Raw genomic sequence first — 27,214 nt, 5'->3', positions numbered from 1 at the left:
AACGTGACTTTCCAGAAAGTCTAAGGTTAGAAATCACTTCCTAACATGCTGAGTGAGATTTGGTTAGTTGAGGGCTTTTGGATTTAAAGTTGTTCTTGATGTGATTCAGGAGGAAAAAGTGCTAAAGGACCACCTGAAAGCCTAACTGAATTAGGAGCAGCAAAACCAGGTAGGGTTTGATGAATTTAATCTTGATTGATTGTGTTTGAGTTGTTTAATTATGATATGGTTTGGCTGTGCTTGAAATTGGTTGTTTATATGAGTGATTCTTGTTGAAAGTTTGTTGAAAATTTGATGAAATTTGATGATATTTAAGCTATGAATGTTGTTCTTGAGGGCTGCTGGAAAACGAAACCCTAGGCCTTAAATTGGGGTTCAATTTGTGTTAAAATCATGTAGAAAAGATGAGGTTTTAGTGGCTGGGAATTTATTTTGAATTTTGGTAAAAATCGGTTGCTGAAAAGACTGAAAAACGGGTAAAAACAGAGAAAGAATCTGAAGAATTAACGAAGAACACGAAGAACACTTTGAGTGTGGTGAAGAACAATGAAGAACACCTTTTTGATTCATAAAAGGGCAAGGAAGTAATTATTTTGGTGTTTGAGGGTTATTTTGTAATTTCTGAAAGTTAGGGTGGTAAAAGTAGAAATATTAAAAGTTACGGGTGGTAAAAAGTGAATTTTAAAGGTTAAAGGTTAAAGTAAAGTTAATTTTCGAAAATATATTAATAAAATAATAAATAATAGTAAAATATTAAATAATAATATTTAATTAAAAATAATATTTTAATAAAAATAATAAAATAATGCAGAAAAGGCAGTTTTTTGTAAAAGCTTTAGAAAGACAACTTTAAGTGCAGAATCTCATAATTACCTTCATAAAATACTTAGGGAGTGGTAATAATATGTTAGTGAGGCAAAGATAAAGAAAAGATAAAAAGTTAAAGAAAAGATAAAAATCGAAGAAAAAGTCTGTAATGTTTTAATGACAGAACAACAGATAGAATTAGTGAACGAACTAGGGCAACATAGTTAGTCCTTGAGTTGCGACTAGGGTTAAGTATTATATGAAAAGTTAAACTATTTCAGTATAGACTTAATGAACCTATACTTGGGACAGGCTAACTATTCATACCGAAATTTACATAAGCCTTAAATACATATGTTAAGCAGAGAAACCAGAGCAGAGTAAAGAAATACAGAGAACAGAGTAACCAGAGCAGAATAGAGGGATACAGAGAAAAGAGTAATCTAAGCAAAGTAAAAAGACACAGAGAAGAGAGTAATGTGACAAAGAGAAATGGTTTGAGTTAAGATGTTGTAAAAGTAAAAGCTGTAGAGTTTGTATAGCATGATTGAACAGAGAAAGAAAGAGGTACAGCATAAGAATGTGAAAGTGATGATGAATAATGAGAATATTAATGAATGATGATAATGAGAATGATTATGTAAGAATCTGCTGCAGAGAGGCAGTCAGATAGATGGTGGTACGACCACTGAGAACGCTTTCCTGGGATACCTTGCTATAATGCTTTGCTGTAAGACAGAGGTTGCTTACAGAGGTATCAAGATGAATGTGCTCCTGTAAGACAAAGGTTGCTTACAGTGAGTGTGTTGTTGCTCCTGTAAGACAGAGGTTGCTTACAGTGAGTATGTTGTTGCTCCTGTAAGACAGAGGTTGCTTACAGTGAGTCTGTTGGGCGTATATTGGCTAATAAGTTTCACCCTGCAAGACAAAGGTTGCTTGCAGTGGATACCCTACAAGACAAAGGTTGCTTACAGTGGATATTGCCAACAGGAAAGCCTTATCCAGACAGAGGTTGCTGGGTAACGTTGGGAGCGGGTATGTAACCGACAGATGAGCTCATTACCTGCACTAGGGCTAGACATGCATCATACTTGGTTGTGCATTTTCTCTATTATGATTGTTGCATGAATGTATGCTTTCTCTATTTGTATTCTATTCTCTGTGTTTGTGTCTGTGTTTTACTTTCTTGTATCCTTCTGTTTGTGATCTTTTTCTGTTTTCTTTATTCTCTCTATTTATCTGTCTTCTGTTTACTACTTCTCTATATTCTGCTATTAGTCTGCTAAACAACACAAAAATTAATGAACGTAACTAATAACCCCGACCCTACTAAGAACTCCCCAGTTCTTACCCCTTCTCTCTCTCTTCCCCTTCAGATGGAAGTAAGAGTACCTTACCGTAGTTCGTTGATGATGGTTCTGCAACGAGGATTCTGCTCTAGATAGTCTTCTGAGTCTAGGATGAATATCATTCTCTGTTTATATGTATATACTATGAGGCCAGCCAACGTCTGCACCCTGCTTTCCTACAAACTTTAGCCTAAGTCCTCCGTACGATGTTGCTGTTATCTGGCCACTCGATGAAGTACTTGAGAGATGCTCTTTGATGACATATGATCGTGTAGAGGAGTAGCAGATGATGTTCTACCTTTTGGTGACGTTCCACCTGACTTGAGTTTTGAAGACTTAGAATGCACTTTCCCTCGCTTTAGTAGTTTAGAGGGACTAGGTGAGTATAGAGTCTAGGCTAGCCTAGGTGCCAGCTTAGGGACCTCTTGAACAGGTTAGGACCTGGGATGTTGTATGTATGTATATGTATATAGTTATTATCTAGCTATATCTAGGGGTGTTCTAACTAAAAGTCTATTCTTAAACAAAGGCTGGATCACTGAATGTTGTTAACTGCTTGTGATGTATTTATGTGTGGTTGTTTATAACTTTTTTATCTGTTATTACTTGTGAATTGATTATGAGTGATTCCGTCTATTAACCCAAATGTTTTCAAACAAAAAAAAATATATACCTCGCAATTTAACTACGCTTTTAACAACGAATCAGGCTCATATGATAAATAATAGATAATAATTAGGAGGATAAATTGGTAGCGCTCAGTTTCCGGTATGATCTAGACATATTGAAAATTGGGTCGTTATAATAGACGGGAGTAGAGCGTGCTTTGTCAAGATCATTGGGAACTCCTCCACCCAGGTTGTCATCTAATCCTTCATTTGAGTGGGTAAAACTTCTAACTCTTAGCTTTATTATCCCACTTGAACATGGTTTGCTTGAGACGGATGGCCAAGTTAGGGCGCTTTGTGGAATTAAGCATAAGAGGAGGATGTTTAGTGGTTGGCGTTGTAAGTCTAGGCTCATTATGGTTGGAAGCTCAAAATTGAGGAGCATGGATTGGACTAGTACTCAATTGAATGGGTCTAGGAGGATAGTTTGGTGCTTCCATGAGAATTCATCTCTTTTGCCACCCGGAGGAAATCACCATGATCAACTCAAGGACGGGTGTGAGAACAAAGTGTGGGATCCTGGATCGCACAAGAAAGATCAACTTTGGGAGCCTATGGTTTGTGAAGAACTCCATCAAAGCTTGGAGTTATTAACTTTGAAAGATGAACCACAATGGAAGTCCAACCATTGGTGGATGTTCAAGGTTGGATTCAAGCACAAGCCACATTGATGGATAGCTCCCCATAAGTCCAATTTAAGGACAATAAACAAAAGTGCTAGGTAGGAGACACCCTACCATGGTAACATCTTTTCCTTTTTATCTTTTGTACATATTAGTAAAATAGGTTTAATTTTATGTTTTGTTTGGTTAGATATGTTCATTTGGGAGTTTAGTGTGCTAAATAAGGTTTTATGATGTTTTGGTAGTTGTTTGGAGGTTTGGAATGCTTGGTTTGGTGCAAAAACATAGAAAAATTTTGAAAAACAGAGCACCAACCCACACGTACGCGTCACCCATGCGTACGCGTGTCCCAAGCATTTTCGACCATCCACGCACATGCGTACATGACGCGTACGCGTGGATCCAGAAGTTCCACCCCTCCATACATTCACCCGAGAGTTGTGCCTGAAGTGTGCCAACTTTGTGCCCAAAGCATGTGCACGCGTACTTTACGCGTATGCGTCGCCGCTCCGAATAACTCATCACGCACACGCGTGTGCCACGCGTATGCGTCGCTACCATTGCATCAATCCACGCTTACGCGTACATGACGCGTACGTGTAGATTGCCCTGTTTCACCCACCTTCTTTTCTTCTCCTCCTTCCATTTCTTTCCTTCTTCTCTTCTCTTTCCACTCTTCAATCATCACCCAACACTACCAAACACCTTACATTGCCTTTAAGCTTCTTAACTCTTTTGAATTGCATGTTTTGGCCACCATGCATTCGTCATCTATTGTTAGGCAATTGTATATTATCATTGCATTTTTTTAGGTGATGCTTGTTTATGGTTTACCCTTTTTCACATCACTTATTTCATGCATTGAGAATGTAGAGTTGTGAAATTAGATCGAAAGCTTACCTAGTGACATATTTTTGAGCTTTGTAAAGCTTTGTGGACCATGCTTGCGATGTGATTGATTTTCACTTCTATCTTCTTTTTCCTAAGTTCCATAGCATCCATGTGTTTCACCTCTATGTCACTTAGGTGTTGCAAAAACTTCAATATGTGTTATTGATTGTTGTGTGAGTTTCATATACCATTTTGTTCACTAAGTCTACCTACACATCAATCAATGTCCATGAACTTTCCAATTTCACAATTGCTTGATTTTTGCATGAATGCTTTTATGCTTCTTCACTACTTGTTGGGTTGTTTTAGCCTACAAGTCTTTTAAAGTATCTCAAGCACACTAGAATGAGTGAAGTGCATGTTTTCTTTTGTATAATTGTTACATGATTTTTAAATACTAGGGTGTGAGTTCTAAACCACATGCAAGTTAGAACCCATACTATTTTTCATCAATGTCACACCAATTCACTCACTTAATTCTAGTGATTTACCTCATTCCAACAATCCATGCTTCCTTGCTTTTGTATTTTCTCATCTTACGGTGTTTATTTTGTTTTTCATGTTTGATGCACCATAAGCAAAAATGGAAGCGGAGGAAGAACACGCAGCACCGGTTGACCTACCAGATGAAGGTGGCAACTCGGAGAGTCGTCGTACCCTCTTGCTCATTTAGTGCACTGAGGACAGTGCAAACTTTTTAGTGTGGGAGGTCGTTCGACCACTCGACATTTTTGGGTAACAAGTTTCTAATCCCAATACTTTTGCATTTCATTTTAGGATTTTTAGTTGCATTTTTTTATTTTGCATATGTATATATTAAGCTTAGTCAAAATCATGATATTTTCCAAGGATTTTATCTATAGGGCACCCCTATTAATTGAAAAAAAATTTAGAACTTGTTTGAATTATATACTTTGTGGATCATGTTTTGAGCTAAGAACACAAGCATGTGAGATTTGAGCCTAATTGTGTGGTTACATCATATATAACCACTTATTTTCATTCTTGTGTACATTATTCTCTTCTTATGATTGTAATCTCTGATTTGTTTGATACTTTATGTCCATTATTTTGTGTATACATGCATTTATATGATTGAGGCCATTGTTCAAATAGCTCACTTACCCAAATAGCCTACATTTTATCTTCCATTGTTAGCCAATTTTGAGCCTATGCTTAACCCATTAGTTCATAATTGTAGCACATTACAAGCCTAAGTGAAAAATAATAAATGTCCCTTGTTTGGATCTTTGATTAGCTTAGGCTAGTGAGAGTCTTTATCAATTGATTTTGGGAGAGTTGGGAACATTGGGTAGAGATAAAAGTGTGTTTGTGTTTTTGTTGAAAAATTTTGGGAATTGGGTACATACTCATGTATTAATCATGTGTAAACCATATGCATTGATGTTCTTGTATATATTTTAGTTTGAAAAAAAATGAAAATGAGAAAAACAAAAAAATAAAATATATATATATATATATATATATAGAAAGAAAAAAAAAAGCAATAAAAAGGGGACAAAGTGCCCCAAAGTGAAGTTCAATAATAATCAATGCATATGTGTGGTGATCAAAAGGGAATGCATGAGTGTGTGAAAAAGTGAAGAATGGATAGGTAAGTTTGTTTGGAATTGTATAGGTTGTCGTAGGTTAGGTGGGAAGTTCAAGTTAATCAAAGATTCAAATTTCAAGCTCACTTGACCATATGCATCCTACCTTGACCCTAGGCCCATTACAACTATGGGAAAGCCCTCATGATATTTGTATGCATGCACAAAGTAATTGTTGATTGTTAGATGAAAAACAAATCTTGGAAAGCATGATTGGGGGGAGAAGTGAGTGAATCAACCCCATACACTTGAGTGCCTATAGTGGATACACATCCGGTGAGGGTTCGATCGCTCAATTACATGTTTCCACCCATGATCATCTTTTCTTGCAAGTTTGTAAAATCTTTCAATGATTCAATTCAATTGTCGGTTGATTTGATTGCTATGGCTTTAGTCCTTGTACTCATATATGTGTTCTTGGAAGTTCACCTATCTTGACCAAGTAGTTGCATTCATTTAGATAGATTGCATGTAGATAGGTAGCATTTAGGTAGTTTGCATTGAATAAATGTTGATACCCCTTTGCTTCTTTCTTAATTTTAGCATGAGGACATGCTTAGCTTAAGTGTGGGGAGATTTGATAAATGATGAGCGGATAATTTATACGCTTTTTGGCATTGTTTTTAGTATGTTTTTAGTATTTTTAGTTAGTTTTTAGTAAATTTTTATTAGGTTTTAGTTAAAATTCACTTTTTTGGACTTTATTATGAGTTTGTGTGTTTTTCTGTGATTTCAGGTATTTTCTGGCTGAAATTGAGGGACCTGAGCAAAAATCTGATTCAGAGGCTGAAAAGGACTGCAAATGCTGTTGGATTCTGACCTCCCTGTACTCGAAGTGGATTTTCTGGAGCTACAGAAGCCCAATTGGCGCGCTCTCAACTGCGTTGGAAAGTAGACATCCTGGCCTTTCCAGCAATTTATAATAGTCCATACTTTGCCCGAGATTTGATGGCCCAAACTGGCATTCGAAATCAGCTCAAAACTGCCCGGCGTTAAACGCCAGAACTGGCACAAAAATGGGAGTTAAATGCCCAAACTGGCACAAAAGCTGGCGTTTAACTCCAAGAGAAGTCTCTACACGAAAATGCTTCAATGCTCAGCCCAAGCACACACCAAGTGGGCCCGAAACTGGATTTTTATGTCATTTACTCATCCTTGTAAACCTTTGGCTACTAGTTCTCTACAAATAGGACCTTTTACTATTGTATTCTTATCTTGGTAGCTATATTTAGTCTTATGCTATCTTAGATCATGGGGGCTGGCCTCACGGCCATGCCTAGACCTTGTTCTTATGTATTTTCAACGGTGGAGTTTCTACACACCATAGATTAAGGTGTGGAGCTCTGCTGTACCTCGAGTATTAATGCAATTACTATTGTTCTTCTATTCAATTCAGCTTATTCTTGTTCTAAGATATTCATTTGCACCCAAGAACATAATGAATGTGATGATTATGTGACACTCATCATCATTCTCACTTATGAACGAGTGCCTGACAACCACTTCCGTTCTACAAGCAAACAAGGCTTGAATGTTTATCTCTTGGATCCCTTGATCGGAATCTTCGTGGTATAAGCTAGAATTGATGGCGGCATTCAAGAGAATCCGGAAGGTCTAAACCTTGTCTGTGGTATTCTGAGTAGGATTCAATGATTGAATGACTGTGACGAGCTTCAAACTCCTGAAGGTTGGGCGTTAGTGACAGATGCAAAAAAATCACTGGATTCTATTCCAACCTGATTGAGAATCGACAGATGATTAGCCGTGCCGTGACAGGGTGTGTAGAACATTTTGACTGAGAGGATGGGAGGTAGCCACTGACAACGGTGAAACCCTACATACAGCTTGCGACGGAAAGGAGTAAGAAGGATTGGATGAAGACAGTAGGAAAGCAGAGAGACGGAAGGGACAAAGCATCTCCATTCGCTTATTTGAAATTCTCACCAATGAATTACATAAGTATCTCTATCTTTATGCTTTATTCGTATATCATCCATAACCATTTGAATTTGCCTGACTGAGATTTACAAGGTGACCATAGCTTGCTTCATACCAACAATCTCCGTGGGATCGACCCTTACTCGCGTAAGGTTTATTACTTGGACGACCCAGTGCACTTGCTGGTTAGTTGTACGAAGTTGTGATAAAGAGTTGAGATTACAATTGTGCGTACCATGTTGATGGCGCCATTGATGATCACAATTTTGTGCACCAAGTTTTGGCACCGTTGCCGGGGATTGTTCGAGTTTGGACAACTGACGGTTCATCTTGTTGCTTAGATTAGGTATTTTTCTTCAGAGTTCTTAAGAATGAATTCTAGTGTTTCAAGGTGATGTTCTTATCATCACCAAAGCTGATTGATTTTCATCAATTTAGCTCTTGAATGCAATTCCTGCTGAAGCTTGGCTAGCCATGTCTAATTCCTTTAGACTGAAGCTTTAGACTAACATTGCATGATTCCTGGAATTCTCATTAAGAATTTGATATCTTTATTTTCTTTTCCACTTAATTTTTGAAAAAACCAAAAAAATTACAAAAAAAAACCAAAAATATTTTATGTTTCTTATTGAGACACTAGTCTCATTTTAAGTTTGGTGTCAATTGCATGTTTCCGTTCTTCTTGCATTTATCATGTGTCTTCAGTGATCTTCAAGTTGTTCTTGATGATTTACTTGCTCTGATCTTTAAATTCTCTTGTCTTGAGTGTTTTGTTGTTTCTCATATGCATTCTCAACTTGTTAGTGTCAATAGTATACAAACTTATAAGTTTGGTGTCTTGCATGCATTGTTTATTTGATTTTAGTTGCATTTTGATTATTCCTCATTATTAAAAATTCAAAAAAATTTTAATTTGTGTCTTTTCAAGTCAATAATACAGAGAATTGAAGATTCAGAACATACTGCAGAGGAATTACACAGAAAAATCTGGGCATTCAAAATGCCCAGTGAAGAAGGAAAACTGGCGTTTAAAAGCCAGCTAGGGTGCCTGGCTGGGCGTTTAACGCCAGGATGGCACAAGAGGGAAGATTTTGTTTTTAATGCAAATTTTTTTCAAGTTTTCAAAATTTTTCAAAATCAAATCTTTTTCAAATTATATCTTTTTAATCATATGTTTTCAAAATCAATTTCTTTCCATTTTCAAAAATACTTGCTAACCATTAATGATTTGATTCAACATTTCAAGTATGTTGCCTTTTCTGTTGAGAAAGGTTTAATGTTTCAATCATATCTTTTCTTGTTAGCCAAGTCATTAGTTTTCAAAATCAAATCTTTTTAAATTGTTTTTCAAATCATATCTTCTCAATCATGTCTTTTTAAAACTATATCTTTTTCAATCATATCTTCTTAAATCACATCTTTTTCAAAATAGTTTTCAATCATACCTTTTTGATTTCTAACTTCAAAATCTTTTTCAAAAATCACTTGATTTCTTTTTCACTCTTAGTTTTTGAAAATCAATTAGTATTTTTTTCAAAATGTTTTTAAAAATCACTTACTTAATTTTCGAAAATTTCTTCCCCTCTTTTCACATCCTTCTATTTATGGACTAACACTCTTCCTTAATGCACAATTCGAACTCCATCTTTCTTGATAACTTCGAATTCTTCTATCTCTTCCTTCTATTTTTCGTTTCCTCTGACACATCAAGGAATCTCTATACTGTGACATTCCATATTTTCTTGTTTTCTTCTCTTTCATATGAGCAAGAGCAAAGACAAAAGCATTCTTGTTGAGGCTAACCCTGAACCTGAAAGGACCTTGAAGCGAAAGCTAAGAGAAGCTAAAGCACAATTCTCTGTAGAGGACCTAACAGAAATCCTCAAAGAAGAAGACATGGCAGCCAAAAACAAAAACAATGCCAACAATGCAAGGAAGGTGCTGGGTGACTTTAATGCACCTACTCCCGACTTCTATGGGAGAAGCATCTCTATCCCTGCCATTGGAGCAAACAACTTTGAGCTTAAGCCTCAATTAGTTTCTCTAATGCAATAGAATTGCAAGTTTCATGGACTTCCATTGGAAGATCCTCATCAGTTTCTAGCTGAGTTCTTGCAAATCTGTGACACTGTCAAAACCAATGGTGTTGACCCTGAGGTCTACAGACTTATGCTATTCCCTTTTGCTGTAAGAGACAGAGCTAGGATATGGTTGGACTCACAACCTAAAGAAAGCCTGAACTCTTAGGAAAAGCTAGTCAATACCTTCTTGGCAAAGTTCTTTCCACCTCAAAAATTGAGTATGCTTAGAGTGGAAGTCCAAACCTTCAGACAGAAGGAAGGTGAATCCCTCTATGAAGCTTGGGAAAGATACAAACAATTGATCAGAAAGTGCCCTTCTGACATGCTTTCTGAATGGAGCATCATAGGTATCTTCTATGATGGTCTGTCTGAACTGTCCAAGATGTCATTGGATAGTTCTGCTGGAGGCTCTCTTCATCTGAAGAAGATGCCTGCAGAAGCTCAAAAACTGATTGAAATGGTTGCAAATAACCAATTCATGTACACTTCTGAAAGGAATCCTGTGAACAATGGGACGAATCAGAAGAAAGGAGTTCTTGAGATTGATACTCTGAATGCCATATTGGCTCAGAACAAAATATTGACTCAGCAAGTCAATATGATTTCTCAAAGTCTGTCTGGAATGCAAGCTGCACCAGGCAGTACTAAGGACGCTTCATCTGAAGAAGAAGCTTATGATCTTGAAAATCCTTCAATGGAAGAGGTGAATTACATGGGAGAACCCTATAGAAACACCTATAATCCTTCATGGAGAAATCATCCAAATCTTTCATGGAAGGATCAACAGAGACCTCAACAAGGTTTCAACAACAATGGTGGACGAAATTGTGATCAATTCTCTTTAAGTTGTTTGTCTTTGTATGAAAGCTTTATTATGGCACTGGTTGAATTCACAACTCCGTTCAACTAACCAGCAAGTGTACTGGGTCGTCCAAGTAATAAACCTTACGTGAGTAAGGGTCGATCCCACAGAGATTGTTGGTATGAAGCAAGCTATGGTCACCTTGTAAATCTCAGTCAGGCAGATTAAATTGGTTTATGGGTTTTTCGAATAATTAATAATAAAAAGAAATAATAAAAGGGATAGAAGACTTATGCAGATTCATTGGTGGGAATTTCAGATAAGCGAATGGAGATGCTGCATGGCTCAAGGACGCCTGCTCTCCTACTGCTTCTACTCAATCCTTCTTACTCCTTTCCATGGCAAGCTCTGTATAGGGGTTCACCATCAGCTGTGGCTACTTTCATCCTCTCGGGAAAATGATCCTATGCGGTTGTCAGTCGCACGGCTAATCGTCTGGAGGCATCACCCATGGCTGATGACTACATCCCATCCTCGCAGTGAAAACTAATGCTCACGCACTCTGTCACAGTACGGCTAATCACTGGTTGGTTCCCGCTCCTACTGGAATAGAATCCCTTGATTCTTTTGCGTCTGTCACTAACGCCCAGCAGGTTGCAAGTTTGAAGCGCGTCACAGTCATTCATTACCGGAATCCTACTCGAAATACCACAGACAAGGTTAGACTTTCCGGATTCTCATAAATGCCGCCATCTATCTAGCTTATACCACGAAGATTCTGTTGGGGAATCTAAGAGATACACATTCAAGCTCTGTTTCATGTAGAACGGAAGTGGTTGTCAATCACGCGCGTTCATAAGTGAGAATGATAATGAGGGTTACTTATCATCACATTCATCATATTCTTGGGTACGAATGAATATCTTAGAATAAGAATAAGAGAGATTTGAATAAAAGAGAATAGAATTGCATTAATACTTGAGGTACAGCAGAGCTCCACACCCTTAATCTATGGTGTGCAGAAACTCCACCGTTGAAAATACATAAGCAAAGGATTCAGGCATGGCCGAATGGCCAGCCCTCTCCATGATCAAGTGACCGAATGATAAAAGACTGAAAGTGGTCAAAAGATGTCTAATACAATAGATAAATGTCCTATATATACTAGACTAGCTACTAGGGTTTACATGAGTAAGTAATTGATGCATAAATTCACTTCCGGGGCCCACTTGGTGTATGCTTGGGCTGAGCTTGATTAATCCACGAGCTGAGGCTTCTCTTGGAGTTGAACTCCGAGTTATGACGTGTTTTGGGCGTTCAACTCCGGATCATGACGTTTTTCTGGCGTTTAACTCCAGACAGCAGCATGTACTTGGCGTTCAACGCCAAGTTACGTCGTCATTCTTCGAATAAAGTATGGACTATTATATATTGCTGGAAAGCCCTGGATGTCTACTTTCCAACGCCGTTGAGAGCACGCCAATTGGAGTTCTGTAGCTCCAGAAAATCCATTTCGAGTGCAGGGAGGTCAGATTCCAACAGCATCAGCAGTCCTTTTGTCAGCCTTCTTCAGAGTTTTGCTCAAATCCCTCAATTTCAGCCAGAATTTACCTGAAATCACAGAAAAACACAAAAACTCATAGTAAAGTCCAGAAATGTGAATTTATCATAAAAACTAGTGAAAACATCCTAAAAGTAGCTTAAACTTACTAAAAACTATATAAAAACAATGCCAAAAAGCGTATAAATTATCCGCTCATCACAACACCAAACTTTAATTGTTGCTTGTCCCCAAGCAACTGAAAATCAAATAGGATAAAAAGAAGAGAATATACTATAAAGTCCGAAATATCAATGAATATTAATTTAATTACATGAGCGGGACTTGTAGCTTTCTGCTTCTGAACAGTTTTGGCATCTCACTTTTTCCTTTGTAGTTCAGAGTGATTGGCGTCTCTGGGAACTTAGAATTTGGGATAGTGTTATTGACTTTCCTAGTTAAGCATGTTGATTCTTGAACACAGCTACTTATGAGTCTTGGCTGTGGCCCTAAGCACTTTGTCTTCCAGTATTACCACCGGATACACAAATGCCACAGACACATAACTGGGTGAACCTTTTCAGATTGTGACTCAGCTTTGCTAGAGTCCCCAGTTAGTGGTGTCCAGAGCTCTTAAGCACACTCTTTTGCTTTGGATCACGACTTTAACCACTCAGTCTCAAGCTTTTCACTTGGACCTTCATGACACAAGCACATGGTTAGGGACAGCTTGATTTAGCCGCTTAGGCCTGGATTTTATTTCCTTGGGCCCTCCTATCCATTAATGCTCAAAGCCTTGGATCCTTGCTTTTTCTTTCTAAAATTTTCGCCCCCTTTTTTTTTTCACTGCTTTTTCTTGCTTCAAGAATCAATTTCATGATGTTTTTCAGATCATCAATAACATTTCTCTTTGTTCATCATTCTTTCAAGAGCCAACAATTTTAACACTCATAAGCAACAATATCAAAAGACATATGCACTGTTCAATCATTCATTCAGAAAACAAAAAGTATTGTCACCACATCAATATAATTAAATTAAATTCAATAATAATTTCGAAAATTATGTACTTCTTGTTCTTTTGAATTAAAACATTTTTTCATTTAAGAGAGGTGAAAGACTAATGGATTTTATTCATAGCTTTAAGGCATGGTTACACACTAATGATCATGAAGTAGAGACACAAAACATAGATAAACATAATATTTAAAAACCGAAAACAGAAAAAAATAAAGAACAAGGAATGAATCCACCTTTAGTGGCGTCTTCTTCTTGAAGGACCAACAATGTCCTTAAGCTCTTCTATGTCCCTTCCTTGCCTTTGTTGCTCCTCCCTCATTGCTCTTTGATCTTCTCTTATTTCTTGGAGAATGATGGAGTGTTCATGATGTTCCACCCTTAATTGTTCAACATTATGGCTCAAATCTTCTAAAGAGGCATTGAGTTGCTCCCAATAGTTGTTGGGAGGAAAGTGCATTCCTTGAGGCATTTGTTGATGATGAACTTCCTCATGTTCTTCTAGAGGGCCGTGAGGAACTTCTCTTGTTTGCTCCATCCTCTTCTTTGTGATGGGCTTGTCTTCTTCAATGGAGACATCTCCATCTATGATAACTCCAGCCGAGTAACATAGATGGCATATAAGGTGGGGGAAGGCTAGCCGTGCCATAGGTGAGGACTTGTCGGCTATTTTATAGAGTTCATTGGAGATGACCTCATGAACTTCCACTTCCTCTCCAATCATGATGCTATGAATCATGATGGCCCGATCCACAGTAACTTCAGATCGGTTGCTTGTAGGGATGATGGATCTTTGGATGAACTCCAACCATCCTCTAGCTACAGGCTTGAGGTCCAGTCTTCTTAGTTGGACTGGCTTGCCTTTGGAGTCTATTTTTCATTGGGCGCCTTCCACACATATGTCCATTAGGACTTGGTCCAACCTTTGATTAAAGTTGACCCTTCTTGTGTAGGGGCGTTCATCACCTTGCATCATGGGTAAAATCTAAGTATTTCCCCCGAACCATTGTGATATAGTTCTTTGGGTTCGGGTTCATACTTTGATCATGGTTCCTAGTGATCCATGCATTGGCATAGAACTCTTGAACCATCAATATTCTGACTTGTTGCATGGGGTTGGCTAAGACTTCCCAACCTCTTCTTTGGATTTCATGTTGGATTTCCGGATACTCATTCTTTTTGAGCTTGAAAGGGACCTCGGGGATCACCTTCTTCTTTGCCACAACATCATAGAAGTGGTCTTGATGGCTTTTGGAGATGAATCTTTCCTTCTCCCATGACTCAGAGGTGGAAGCTTTTGTCTTCCCTTTCCCTTTTCTTGAGGATACTCCGGTCTTAGGTGCCGTTGATGGTGATGAAAAACAAAAAGCTTAGGCTTTTTACCACACCAAACTTAAAATTTGCTCGCCCTCGAGCAAGAAAGAAAAGAAAAGTAGAAGAAGAAGAAGAGAATCGGGTAGAGAGGGAGAGAATTGGTTTCGGCTATATGGGAGAAGAATGGGTTTGTGTTGTGTGAAAATGAAGAAGAAAGGAAAGGTATTTATAGGGAGAGGGAGGGTGGGAATTCGGTCATTTTGGGTGGGAATGGGTGGGAAATTGAATTTGAATTTTATGGAGGTAGGTGGGGTTTATGGGGAAGAGGAGGTTGATGTGAATGGTGCATTGGGTAATTGGGAAGATGAATTGAGTTGATTGGTGAAGGTTTTTGGGAAGAGTGACATGGGGAAGAGTGAGAATGAGATTTAGATTAGGAGAGTGTGATTAGGATTAAAAGAAAAGGTAGGTGGGGATCCTGTGGGGTCCACAGATCCTGAGGTGAAAAGAAATACCATTCCTTCACCATATAGGCATGTAAATTGCCTCTATGCATCATTCTGGCGTTCAAACGCCCATTGATGCATGTTCTGGGCGTTAAACGCCCATGTAATGCATGTTTCTGGCGTTGAACGCCAGTTTCATGCTTGTTTCTAGCGTTCAGCGCCAGTTTGTCCTCTGTGTGCACATCCTGGCGTTAAACGCCAGGTTGTTGCTTGTTTCTGGCGTTCAGCGCCAGAATGGTGCTCTGTTCTGGCGTTGAACGCCAGCCAGATGCATCTTACTGGCGTTGAACGCCAGTCTACGCTGCCTCCAGGGTGAACAATTTTTTTTCTTCTGTTTTTGACTCTGTTTTTAATTTTTTTGATTTTTTTCGTGACTCCTCATGATCATGTACCTAATTAAACACAAAAATAACAAAGAAACAAAATAAAATAAAATTAGATAAATAAAATTGGGTTGCCTCCCAACAAGCGCTTCTTTAATGTCAATAGCTTGACAGTGGCTCTCAAGGAGCCACAAGGTGATCAGGTCAATGTTGTATGGTTGTCCACACCAAACGTAGAGTTTGGATATGGGATCTTAACACCAAACTTAGAGTTTGGTTGTGGCCTCACAACACCAAACTTAGAATTTGACTGTGTGGGCTCTTCTTGACTCTGAACTGTGAGAAGCTCTTCATGCTTACTCTCTTTTGTCACAGAGGGATGGCCATGTGCCTTAAACACAAGGTAGTCCCCATTCAATTGAAGGACTAACTCACCTCTGTTAACATCTATCACAGCTTCTGCTGTGGCTAGGAAAGGTCTTCCTAGGATGATGCATTCATCATCTTCCTTCCTAGTATCTAGGATTATGAAATCAGCAGGGATGTAAAGGCCTTCAACCTTTACTAGCACGTCCTCTACTATTCCATAAGCTTGTCTTATTGACTTATCTGCCAATTGTAATGAGAACAAGGCAGGTTGCACCTCAATGATCCCCAGCTTCTCCATTACAGAGAGTGGCATAAGATTTATCCCTGACCTCAGATCACATAGAGCTTTTTCAAAGCTCATGGTGCCAATGGTACAAGGTATTAAGAACTTGCCAGGATCTTGTTTCTTTTGAGGTAGAGTTCTCTGAATCCAAGTATCTAGTTCACTAATGAGCAGGGGAGGTTCACTTTCCCAAGTCTCATTACCAAACAACTTGGCATTCAGCTTCATGATAGCTCCTAAGTATTGAGCAACTTGCTCTCCAGTCACATCTTCATCCTCTTCAGAGGATGAATAGTCGTCAGAGCTCATGAATGGCAGAAGGAGGTTTAGTGGAATCTCTATGGTTTCTGTATGAGCCTCAGATTCCTCAGGATCCTTAATAGGAAACTCCTTCTTGCTTGAAGGACATCCCAGGAGGTCTTCCTCACTAGGATTTTCGTCCTCCTCCTCCCCTATGCATTCGGCCACTTTGATTAAATCAATGGCCTTGCACTCTCCTTTTGGATTTTCTTCTGTATTGCTTGGGAGAGTACTGGGAGGAGTTTCAATAACTTTCTTACTCAGCTGGCCCACTTGTGCCTCCAAATTTCTAATGGAAGATCTGGTTTCATTCATGAAACTGAAAGTGGCCTTTGACAGATCAGAGACTATATTGGTTAAATTAGAAGTGTTTTGTTCAGAATTCTCTGTCTGTTGCTGAGAAGATGATGGATATGGCTTGTTTTTGACTCTGTGCACTGGATTCTATTCCAACCTGATTGAGAACCGACAGATGATTAGCCGTGCCGTGACAGGGTGCGTAGAACATTTTCACTGAGAGGATGAGAGGTAGCCACTGACAACGGTGAAACTCTACATACAGCTTGCCATGGAAAGGAGTAAGAAGGATTGGATGAAGACAGTAGGAAAGCAGAGAGACGGAAGGGACAAAGCATCTCTATTCGCTTATCTGAAATTCTCACCAATGAATTACATAAGTATCTCTATCTTTATGCTTTATTCATATATCATCCATAACCATTTGAATCTGCCTGACTGAGATTTACAAGGTGACCATAGCTTGCTTCATACCAACAATCTCCGTGGGATCGACCCTTACTCGCGTAAGGTTTATTACTTGGACGACCCAGTGCACTTGCTGGTTAGTTGTGCGAAGTTGTGATAAAGAGTTAAGATTATAATTGTGCGTACCATGTTGATGGCGCCATTGATGATCACAATTTCGTGCACCAATAAACCCCAATTTTGTGGTTTATCTTGTGCTTAATTTAGGGGATTTTATCACCTTTTCCCACATTTATTCAATGAAATAGCATGGTTTTGTAATTCTCCCTTAATTTGTGCTTAAATGTGAAAGCATGCTTCTTAGGCCTTAAAATAGATAATTTTTAGTCACTTTAATTCTATTCGATGCTTTGATATGTTTGTTAAGTGGTTTCAGGTTTAGAAGGCAAAGATTGGATTGAAGGAATGAAGAAAAAGCATGCAAAGTGGGAGAACTCATGAAGAAATGAAGGAACCATAAAGCTGTCAAGCCTGACCTCTTCACACTCAATCGACCATAACTTGAGCTACAAAGATCCAAATGAGGCAGTACTAGTTGTGTTGGAAAGCTAACATCCGGGGCTTCAAAATGATGTACAATTTGCCATAGTTGCCTGACGTCTATGGACGCGCACATGCACTGTATGCATGCACGCTGATTGGTGCACGTGATTTACTAAAAGCAACTCGTGGCCAGTGATTTCTAGAGCATTTTGGACCCAATCCAACTCATTTCTAATTCTATTTATGCAGAATTCAAGCTTGGGCAAAGGGGGGGAGCAATTGTTTGTAATTTTGGCATCATGTAGGTTAGTTTCTAGAGAGAGAAGCTCCCTCTTCTCTTTAGAATTAGGTTACGTTTAGGACATTTCCATCTTAGATCTAGGTTCAATTACATGTTTTCATCTTGTTTCTTTTATAATTTCTTGTTCCTACTACTTGATTCTCTTAGTTTTCATGTTAATTTCTCTTTTATGTTCATGGATGCTCTTGTTGGATTTGATTTACTTTTAGTGCAATTTAATGTTTGATGTTCTTTTATTGTTGATTTGAGTTGTGATCTCATTTTCCTTGCAATTGGTAGTTGTTAGATTTTATCTTTCCTTGCAATTTACCATGCTTTCCTTGTATGCCTTCCAAGTGTTTGACAAAATGCTTGGAAGGATGTTAGAGTAGATTTTGAGCATTCTTGGCTTGGAAAGAGTAATTAGGCAATCTTGAGTCATGAAAACCCAACTAATGTTGGTGATCTAGAATTGTTAGTTAATATGATTTCCATTGACTCTAATCTTTTGCTAATTCCATTAGTGAGTTGATTAGTACATTTGGATTGAGGTTAACTAGTCTTATTAGACTTTCTCCGAGTATGAGGATAACATGATACCTTCTTCCATTTTCAGGGATGACGTAATAAGATAAATTCTTGTTTATTATTGTGATATGATTGATTAATCTCGTTTGACTTTCTCCCTATGTGTTGGAGTTAACTAAATAAGATGAATTAATCATTGCATAACTAAGATGGAAAGCCTATGTTCTCAACCCTTGCCATGAATGTCTCCCTTTATTACTTGCTTTCTTTAGCTACTTGCTTGATTTACTTTTCTTGCCATCTATTTTTCTTGCCCTCTTACCAATCAAAACCACCCTTTACCCCTTCATAGCCAATAATTGACCACTTCATTACAATTCTTCGTGAGACGACCCGAAGTCCAAATACTCCAGTTAATTCTTATTGGGGTTTGTACTTATGACAAAATCATAAATTTAATTTGATTCGAGGATTGACTATCAGTTTGGACTATACTAACAACATAATTATTTTGTGAAATTTCGAACCGGTATTAATTCTTGCAATCAAAGCTCTTTATTTTAGGCTTTTAGCTTAGTTAAATATTAGTAGCAGAATTCTTTTCTAATTTAATTTTACGATTGCGTTATTTGAATTTACTTTGATATGTAAATATAGGTGTTAAACCCTGATTGTGTTGGATTTATGATTATGTAAGACTTATTAAATACATATTATATTTTGAAATGCAATGTTCATATTATTTTGGTAAATTTTTCTATTTTACTTTTAGTTGTAGATTCTAATATTTGTAGTATTTTTTTTATTGCGATGGAAGCATTAGGAAGGAGTTTATATATAAAGTTGGTTAATTTTAAGATAAACATTATGGCATTTTTGCGGCGGTTTAGACCGCAGCAAAATTCATGTTAGATGTTAATGCCGTCATTTTAGCGTCGGTTCAAAACCGCCGTAAATGTCTAACGGTAACTAAAAATTCAAATTTTGCGGCGGTTGCTAAACCGCCGCTATACACCTACTTTGCCTGGTTCACGCGCATAGAGGCAGTTTTAAACCGCCGCGATTCGCGCAGTCACACTGGCGGCGGTTATTCCAACGGTTCTTCAAAACCGCCGCCGCTGCTATGCCGACGGTTGATTTGACCGTGTTTTACTCACCGCCAGGAGCTGATTCTAGCGGCGGTTACCGCAACCCCCCCAAAATAACTGCCGCCGCTACGCTATTTTGTTGTAGTGATAGACCTTTCTTGGTAACACTTAAAGAAATGTTATCATAGATATATTTTGTAACACTTAAAAAAATGTTACCATAGATATTTTTTGTAAAACTTAAAAAATGTTACAATAGATATTTTAAGTAACACTTAGAAAGATGTTACATAAATATTTTTTTGTAATACTTCAAAAAATGTTACTATAAATATTTTTTTTAACACTTAAAAATGTTACAAAAGAACTTTAGTAATATCTTTTGTTATATTATGATATTTTTTATTTTATATTATACACAATATAAATATACTAAAATTAATTAGTACAACATAAAATATTTCATTAAATTCACAAATTCACAAAATGAAATTTTTATAACCTCTTTCATTAATCAATAATCGTTGTACAAGTTTGCTTCATGATGCAAATAAAATGAGAAAAAAATACTTATAGCACTTAAACTCTATGAACATTCCATATAAATAAAAAAAGTGATACAAATATTTTACCAATCACATAAGAGAACAAATATTCAATGCTGACCAATAGTTCTAGACTTCTTTCTAAACCTGAAGGAGCTTCAGCCAAAACACATGGGCCTTAATTTCACCATCACAAAATGCTGGTCTTTACATTCTGCGGTATCCATCATAGCTCCCTTCTCCTCATACTTGACTCCACCAAGTAGCATATTCTCACCTACTTAGGATCATAAACAACATACACATTGTATTCCAAAGGGCTATCTTTATGCTTTGATGCAACTATCCTTTCCCAAGGGACTTTGATATCATCCATTCAAACAAAGTGCTCTGACTCATCTGTTTTCTTCTTCCCCAGCCCCTTCACTCCAACCTTCTTTTACTCTAAGGCTACTTTAATGAAATAAGGGTGCTCCTACCCAAAAAGAAAAAATAAAATGAAATAAGGATGCTTAAACGTTAGTCAAACTTCCATATGCATAATGCATAGTTGGATTTCCAGTTTGATGTACTCATAATCAATTGTAAATAGTGGATCAAAATCAATTAAATATTATTTAAAATTATATCATTAGTTTTTAATTAAAAAAATTCATAATTGATTAATGTAGGTTAAAAAGTACATATCTGGAGTCTCATTAAGAGGTCAGAACTTTGTTTAATGGAGAATAGATTGTTGCTGAATTTTTGGCACAATCTTTCAACCTCAACACGTTCTTCTTCAATTCCTGCATTTGGATCAAACTCCCAATGTTCACATCCAATGAAATTGTTCCCAGAAATTCAAATATTCTCCATTTACAAAAATTTAACTATGGCATAATCATAAACTGTAATACTCACTGACAGGTTGGGGTGTTGTAGCAGGTAGAGCACTAGGTGCTGTTGCCACTTTCTCTCTAAGACCTTAAACATTTCAAACACATAAGTGTGAAAATTATTAGTACTTAATTAGAAACAAGGCAAACAAAATCTAAAATGAAGACCTATGGAGAACTCCTATTATTAGTACTTAATTTAGAATACCAATAATCATCACGCATAAGTAACGCCAATAAAAGCCTACCCATCAGAAATATTAGCATTTAGCAACCCCAATGTGACTCCAATCAAGGGGTCATAAGATAAGATTCAAGCCAACGGATGAAAAATAAATGGTCAGAGTTAAAAAAGTTTATATAGCCTTTTAAAGAACTCATTATATTCTAAAATAAATCTTAATCAAGTTTTGGCGTCAAGTAATCCTGAATATTCATAGGCTAGAAAGATTGATTACACATGAACGAGAGCCTTGCTATAAAATACCAAGCCATATTCATTCTGCAATACATTAGCAGGCACAAATTGCCATCAAAATTTAATATTGAAAATAAACTCAATACAAGGATTATTACTGCAACGAGAAGATTATATTGTAGATCATTCAACCTACTTGAACCCATTAAGACATATCAGCCTAGCTGCACAGCACTTCATATAGTCCAGGTAGAATTTTCTGTTATGACAAAATGCCCAAATCAAAAAGGAAAAAAAAACAACCATCCCAATACTACATGAAATCATCTAGATTATAAAATGACACAAAACTATCTCTCATGATTATAGCCAAACAAGGTGGCACCAGTCAAAGTAAGATATGGTGACAAAAACTAAACACTAGTAATAGACAAGTTTTTTGGTTGTTTTTTCCTTTTTATCTTTCCAAAAAATACTTAAACTTTCTCAATTTTAAAGCTAAGATCTTGATAGCTCCTTCATAGATTTTTGAGCTATTTCACAAAGGAGTAACCATTTTTTTCTTTTGAGTATCAATATAAATAAAACACTCCATATAAGAATACTACAGTAGGATCAATATCAATATTGTAGAAACTTTTTGAACCACTGAGCAGATCTTTTAGGGTATCTTGGCAATCCATCATTGTAATCAACATAGATCATTCCAAATTGAACAGTATAGCCATCTGCCCATTCAAAATTGTCCAACAATGACCATGCAAAGTACCCTTTCACATTTGCCCCATTCCTATCAATTCAAATATGAATTTGGATCATATACATTTAGTTTACAAGAACAAGAATAATACATAATACATATATAGGTGCTATAAACTTACTGTAAGGCACTATGAAGATTGGAAAGGTGGCCGGTGCTATATGATGAGCGGATAATTTATACGCTTTTTGGCAGTATTTTTAGTATATTTTTAGTATATTTTAGTTAGTTTTTATTATATTTTTATTAGTTTTTATTTAAAATTCACTTTTTTGGACTTTACTATGAGTTTGTGTATTTTTCTATGATTTCAGGTATTTTCTGGCTGAAATTGAGGGACCTGAGCAAAAATCTGATTCAGAGGCTGAAAAGGACTGCAGATGCTGTTGGATTCTGACCTCCTTGCACTCGAAGCGGATTTTCTAGAGCTACAGAAGCCTAATTGGCACGCTCTCAATTGTGCTGGAAAGTAGACATCCTGGGCTTTCCAGCGATATATAATAGTTTATACTTTTTCCGAGATTTGATGGCCCAAACTGGCATTCCAAATCAGCTCAAGACTGCCCGGCGTTAAACACCGGAACTGGCACAAAAGTGGGAGTTAAACGCCCAAACTGGCACAAAAGCTGGCGTTTAACTCCAAGAAAAGTCTCTACACATGAAAGCTTCAATGCTCAGCCCAAACACACACCAAGTGGGTCTGGAAGTGGATTTTTATGTCATTTACTCGTTTTTGTAAACCCTAAGCTATTAGTTCTCTATAAATAGGACCTTTTTGCTATTGTAAAAAAAATCTTTTGATCAATTTAGATCTTAGGATCATCTTTGGACGTTTAGTTCTTAGATCATGGGGGCTGGCTTCACGGCCATGCCTAGACCTTGTTCTTATGTATTTTCAACGGTGGAGTTTCTACACACCATAGATTAAGGTGTGGAGCTCTGCTGTACCTCGAGTATTAATGCAATTACTATTGTTCTTCTATTCAATTCAGCTTATTCTTGTTCCAAGATATCAGTTGTTCCTCAACTTGATGAATGTGATGATCCGTGACACTCATCATCATTCTCACCTATGAGTGTGTGCCTGACAACCACCTCCGTTCTTCCTTAGATTGAGTGGATATCTCTTGGATTCCTTAATCAGAATCTTCATGGTATAAGCTAGAATTGATGGCGGCATTCTTGAGAATCCGGAAGGTCTAAACCTTGTCTGTGGTATTCTGAGTAGGATTCAAGGATTGAATGACTGTGACGAGCTTCAAACTCGCGATTGTGGGGCGTTAGTGACAAACGCAAAAGAATCACTGGATTCTATTCCGACATGATCGAGAACGGACAGATGAATAGCCGTGCTGTGACAGAGCGCGTTGAACATTTTCACTGAGAGGACGGGACTGTAGCCATTGACAACGGTGATGCCCAACATACAGCTTGCCATGGAAAGGAGTAAGAAGGATTGGATGAAGACAGTAGAAAAGTAGAGAGACGGAAGGGACAAAGCATCTCCATACGCTTATCTGAAATTCTCACCAATGAATTACATAAGTATCTCTATCTTTATTTTATGTTTTATTTATCTTTTAATCATTAATCCTCCATAACCATTTGAATCCGCCTGACTGAGATTTACAAGATGACCATAGCTTGCTTCATACCAACAATCTCCGTGGGATCAACCCTTACTCGCGTAAGGTTTATTACTTGGACGACCCAATGCACTTGCTAGTTAGTTGTGCGAAGTTGTGATAAAGAGTTGAGATTGCAATTGAGCGTACCATGTTGATGGCGCCATTGATGATCACAATTTCGTGCACCAAGTTTTTGGCGCCGTTGCCGGGGATTGTTTGAGTTTGGACAACTGACGGTTCATCTTGTTGCTTAGATTAGGTATTTTTCTTCAGAATTTTTAAGAATGAATTCTAGAGTTTCAAGGTGATGTTTTTATCATCACCAAAGCTGATTGATTTTCATCAATTTAGCTCTTGAATGTAATGTCCTGCTGAAGCTTGGCTAGCCATGTCTAATCTTTTTAGACTAAAGCTTTAGACTAACTTTGCATGATTCCTGGAATTCTTATTAAAAATTTTGAATCTCTTTATTTTCTTTTCCATATAATTTTCGAAAAATCCAAAAAAAATTACAAAGTCATAAAAATCAAAAATATTTTATGTTTCTTGTTTGAGTCTAGTGTCTCATTTTATGTTTGGTGTCAATTGCATGTTTCTGTTCTTCTTGCATTTTTTGAATTCATTCATGTGTCTTCATTGATCTTCAAGTTGTTCTTGATGATTTACTTGCTCTGATCTTTAAATTCTCTTGTTTTGTGTATTTTGTTATTTCTCATATGCATTCTCAATTTGTTAGTGTCAGTAGTATACAAACTTCTAAGTTTGGTGTCTTGCATGCATTGTTTATTTGATTTTAGTTGCATTTTGATTATTCCTCATCATTAAAAATTCAAAAAAAATTTCAAAAGTGTGTCTTTTCTAGTCAATAATACAGAGAATTGAAGATTCAGAACATGCAGCAGAGGAATTACACAGAAAAAGCTGGGCGTTCAAAACGCCTAGTGAAGAAGGAAAACTGGCGTTTAAACGCCAGCCAGGGCACCTGGTTGGGCGTTTAACACCCAAAAAGGTAGAGTTTTGGGCGTTAAATGCCACAATGGATACCATTCTAGGCGTTTAACGCCAGGATGACAAAAGAGGGAAGATTTTGTTTTTAATTCAAATTTTTTTCAAGTTTCCATAATTTTTCAAAATCAAATCTTTTTCAAATCATATCTTTTCAATCATATATTTTCAAAATCAATTTCTTTCCTTTTTCAAAAATACTTGCTAACAATTAATGATTTGATTCAACATTTCAAGTATGTTGCCTTTTCTGTTGAGAAAGGTTTAATGTCTGAATCATATCTTTTAAATTTCTTGTCAGCCAAGTCATTAATTTTAAAAATCAAATATTTTTAAATTGTTTTTCAATCATATCTTTTCAATCATATCTTTTTAAAACCATAACCTTTCAATCATATCTTCTCAGTCACATCTTCTTCAAAATAGTTTTCAAATCATATCTTTTTTATTTCTAATTTCAAAATCCTTTTCAAAAATCACTTTATTTCTTTCTCAATCTTAGTTTTCGAAAATCATCAATCAAATTTTCAAAATTTCTTTTAATTATTTTAAAATCTTTTACTTTAATTTCAAAAATTCTTCCCCTCTTCTCACATCCTTCTATTTATGGAATAACACTCCTCCACTATCAACAATTCGAACTCCATCTCTCTTGATAAGTTCGAATTCTTCTACCTACTCCTTCTATTCTTCTTTTCCTCTGACACCTCAAGGAATCTCTATACTGTGACATAGAGGATTCCATATTTTCTTGTTCTCTTCTCTTTCATATGAGCAGGTGATGAGCGGATATTTTATACGCTTTTTGGGGATAATTTCATGTAGATTTTAGTATGTTTTAATTAGTTTTTAATAGAATTTTATTAGTTTTTAGCCAAAAATAATATTTCTGGACTTTACTATGATTTTGTGTATTTTTCTGTGATTTCAGGTATTTTCTGGCTGAAATTGAGGGAGCTGAGCAAAAATCTGAGTTAGGCTGAAAAAGGACTGCTGATGCTATTGGATCGTGACCCCCCTGCACTAGGAATGGATTTTTTGGAGCTACAGGAGTCCAATTGACGCGCTCTCAATTGGGTTGGAAAGTAGACATCCAGGGCTTTCCAGAAATATATAATACTTCATACTTTGCACAACGATAGACGACGTAAACTGGCGTTCAACGCCAGTTCCATGTTGCAGTCTGGCATCCAGCGCCAGAAACAGGTTACAAGATGGAGTTCAACGCCCAAAACACGTTACAACCTGGCGTTCAACTCCAGAAACAGCCCAAGCACGTGAGAGGCTTAAGTCTCAGCCCCAGCACACACCAAGTGGGCCCCAGAAGTGGATTTCTGCACCAATTATCTTAGTTTACCCATTTTCTGTAAACCTAGGTTACTAGTTTACTATTTAAACAACTTTTAGAGACTTATTTTGTACCTCATGACATTTTCATATCTAAACTACATAGTCTTTGATGGCATGAGTCTCTAAACTCCATTGTTGGGGGTGAGGAGCTCTGCAGCGTCTCGATGAATTAATGCAATTACTTATATTTTTCCATTCACATATGCGTGTTCCTATCTAAGATGTTCATTTGCGCTTAATTATAGAGAAGGTGATGATCCGTGACACTCATCACGTTCCTCAACCCATGAACGTGTGTCTGACAACCACCTCCGTTCTACATCAGATTGAATGAATATCTCTTAGATTCCTTAATCAAAATCTTCGTGGTATAAGCCGGATTGATGGCGGCATTCATGAGAATCTGGAAAGTCTAACCTTGTCTGTGGTACTCCGAGTAGGATTCCGGGATTGAATGACTGTGATGAGCTTCAAACTCCTGAAGGCTGGGCGTTAGTGACAGACGCAAAAGAATCATTGGATTCTATCCAACCTGATTGAGAATCGACAGATGATTAGTCGTGCTGTGACAGAGCATCTGGACCATTTTCACTTAGAGGATGGGAAGTAGCCATTGACAATGGTGACACCCTACATAGAGCTTGCCATGGAAGGAACTTTGCAATTATGTTATTGAGTTGAATATTATATTGCAGGGATTCAGAGGACAAAGCATCTCCAAAACCCCAACATATTCTCCATTACTGCATTACAAGTAATTAATTCACGCTCTTTTATTTTTCTAATAATTCAAACTGATAATTTTAATTGAAATCCTGACTAAGAATAATAAAATAAACATAGGTTGCTTCAAACCAATAATCTCCGGGGATTGACCTTTACTCACGTAAGGTATTAATTGGACGACACAGTGCACTTGCTGGTTTGTTGTGCGAATTGCAAAAGTGTGATTGCAATTTTGTGCACCAAGTTTTTGGCGCCGTTGCCGGGGATTGTTCGAGTTTGAACAACTAAAGGTTTATTTTATTGCTTAGATTAGGAATAATTTATCTTTGTTGCTATAGA

At 37.2% G+C, this 27,214-nt stretch overlaps 1 non-coding gene across 1 annotated transcript; it reads right to left on the bottom strand.

Annotated features, from left to right (window-relative positions):
- Positions 1-10,187: 10,187 nt before the first annotated feature.
- LOC112805104 (small nucleolar RNA R71) lies at positions 10,188-10,295 on the bottom strand. Its single transcript, XR_003203713.1, has one exon. It is a non-coding gene; the product is annotated as a small nucleolar RNA R71 (small nucleolar RNA).
- Between the last annotated feature and the right edge of the window lie 16,919 nt (positions 10,296-27,214).

This window comes from Arachis hypogaea, chromosome 5, assembly GCF_003086295.3.
Source record: "Arachis hypogaea cultivar Tifrunner chromosome 5, arahy.Tifrunner.gnm2.J5K5, whole genome shotgun sequence".
Lineage (NCBI taxonomy): Eukaryota > Viridiplantae > Streptophyta > Magnoliopsida > Fabales > Fabaceae > Arachis > Arachis hypogaea.
The sequence above is the reverse complement of the archived record's forward strand: the minus strand, read 5'-3'. Positions and strand labels throughout refer to the sequence as shown.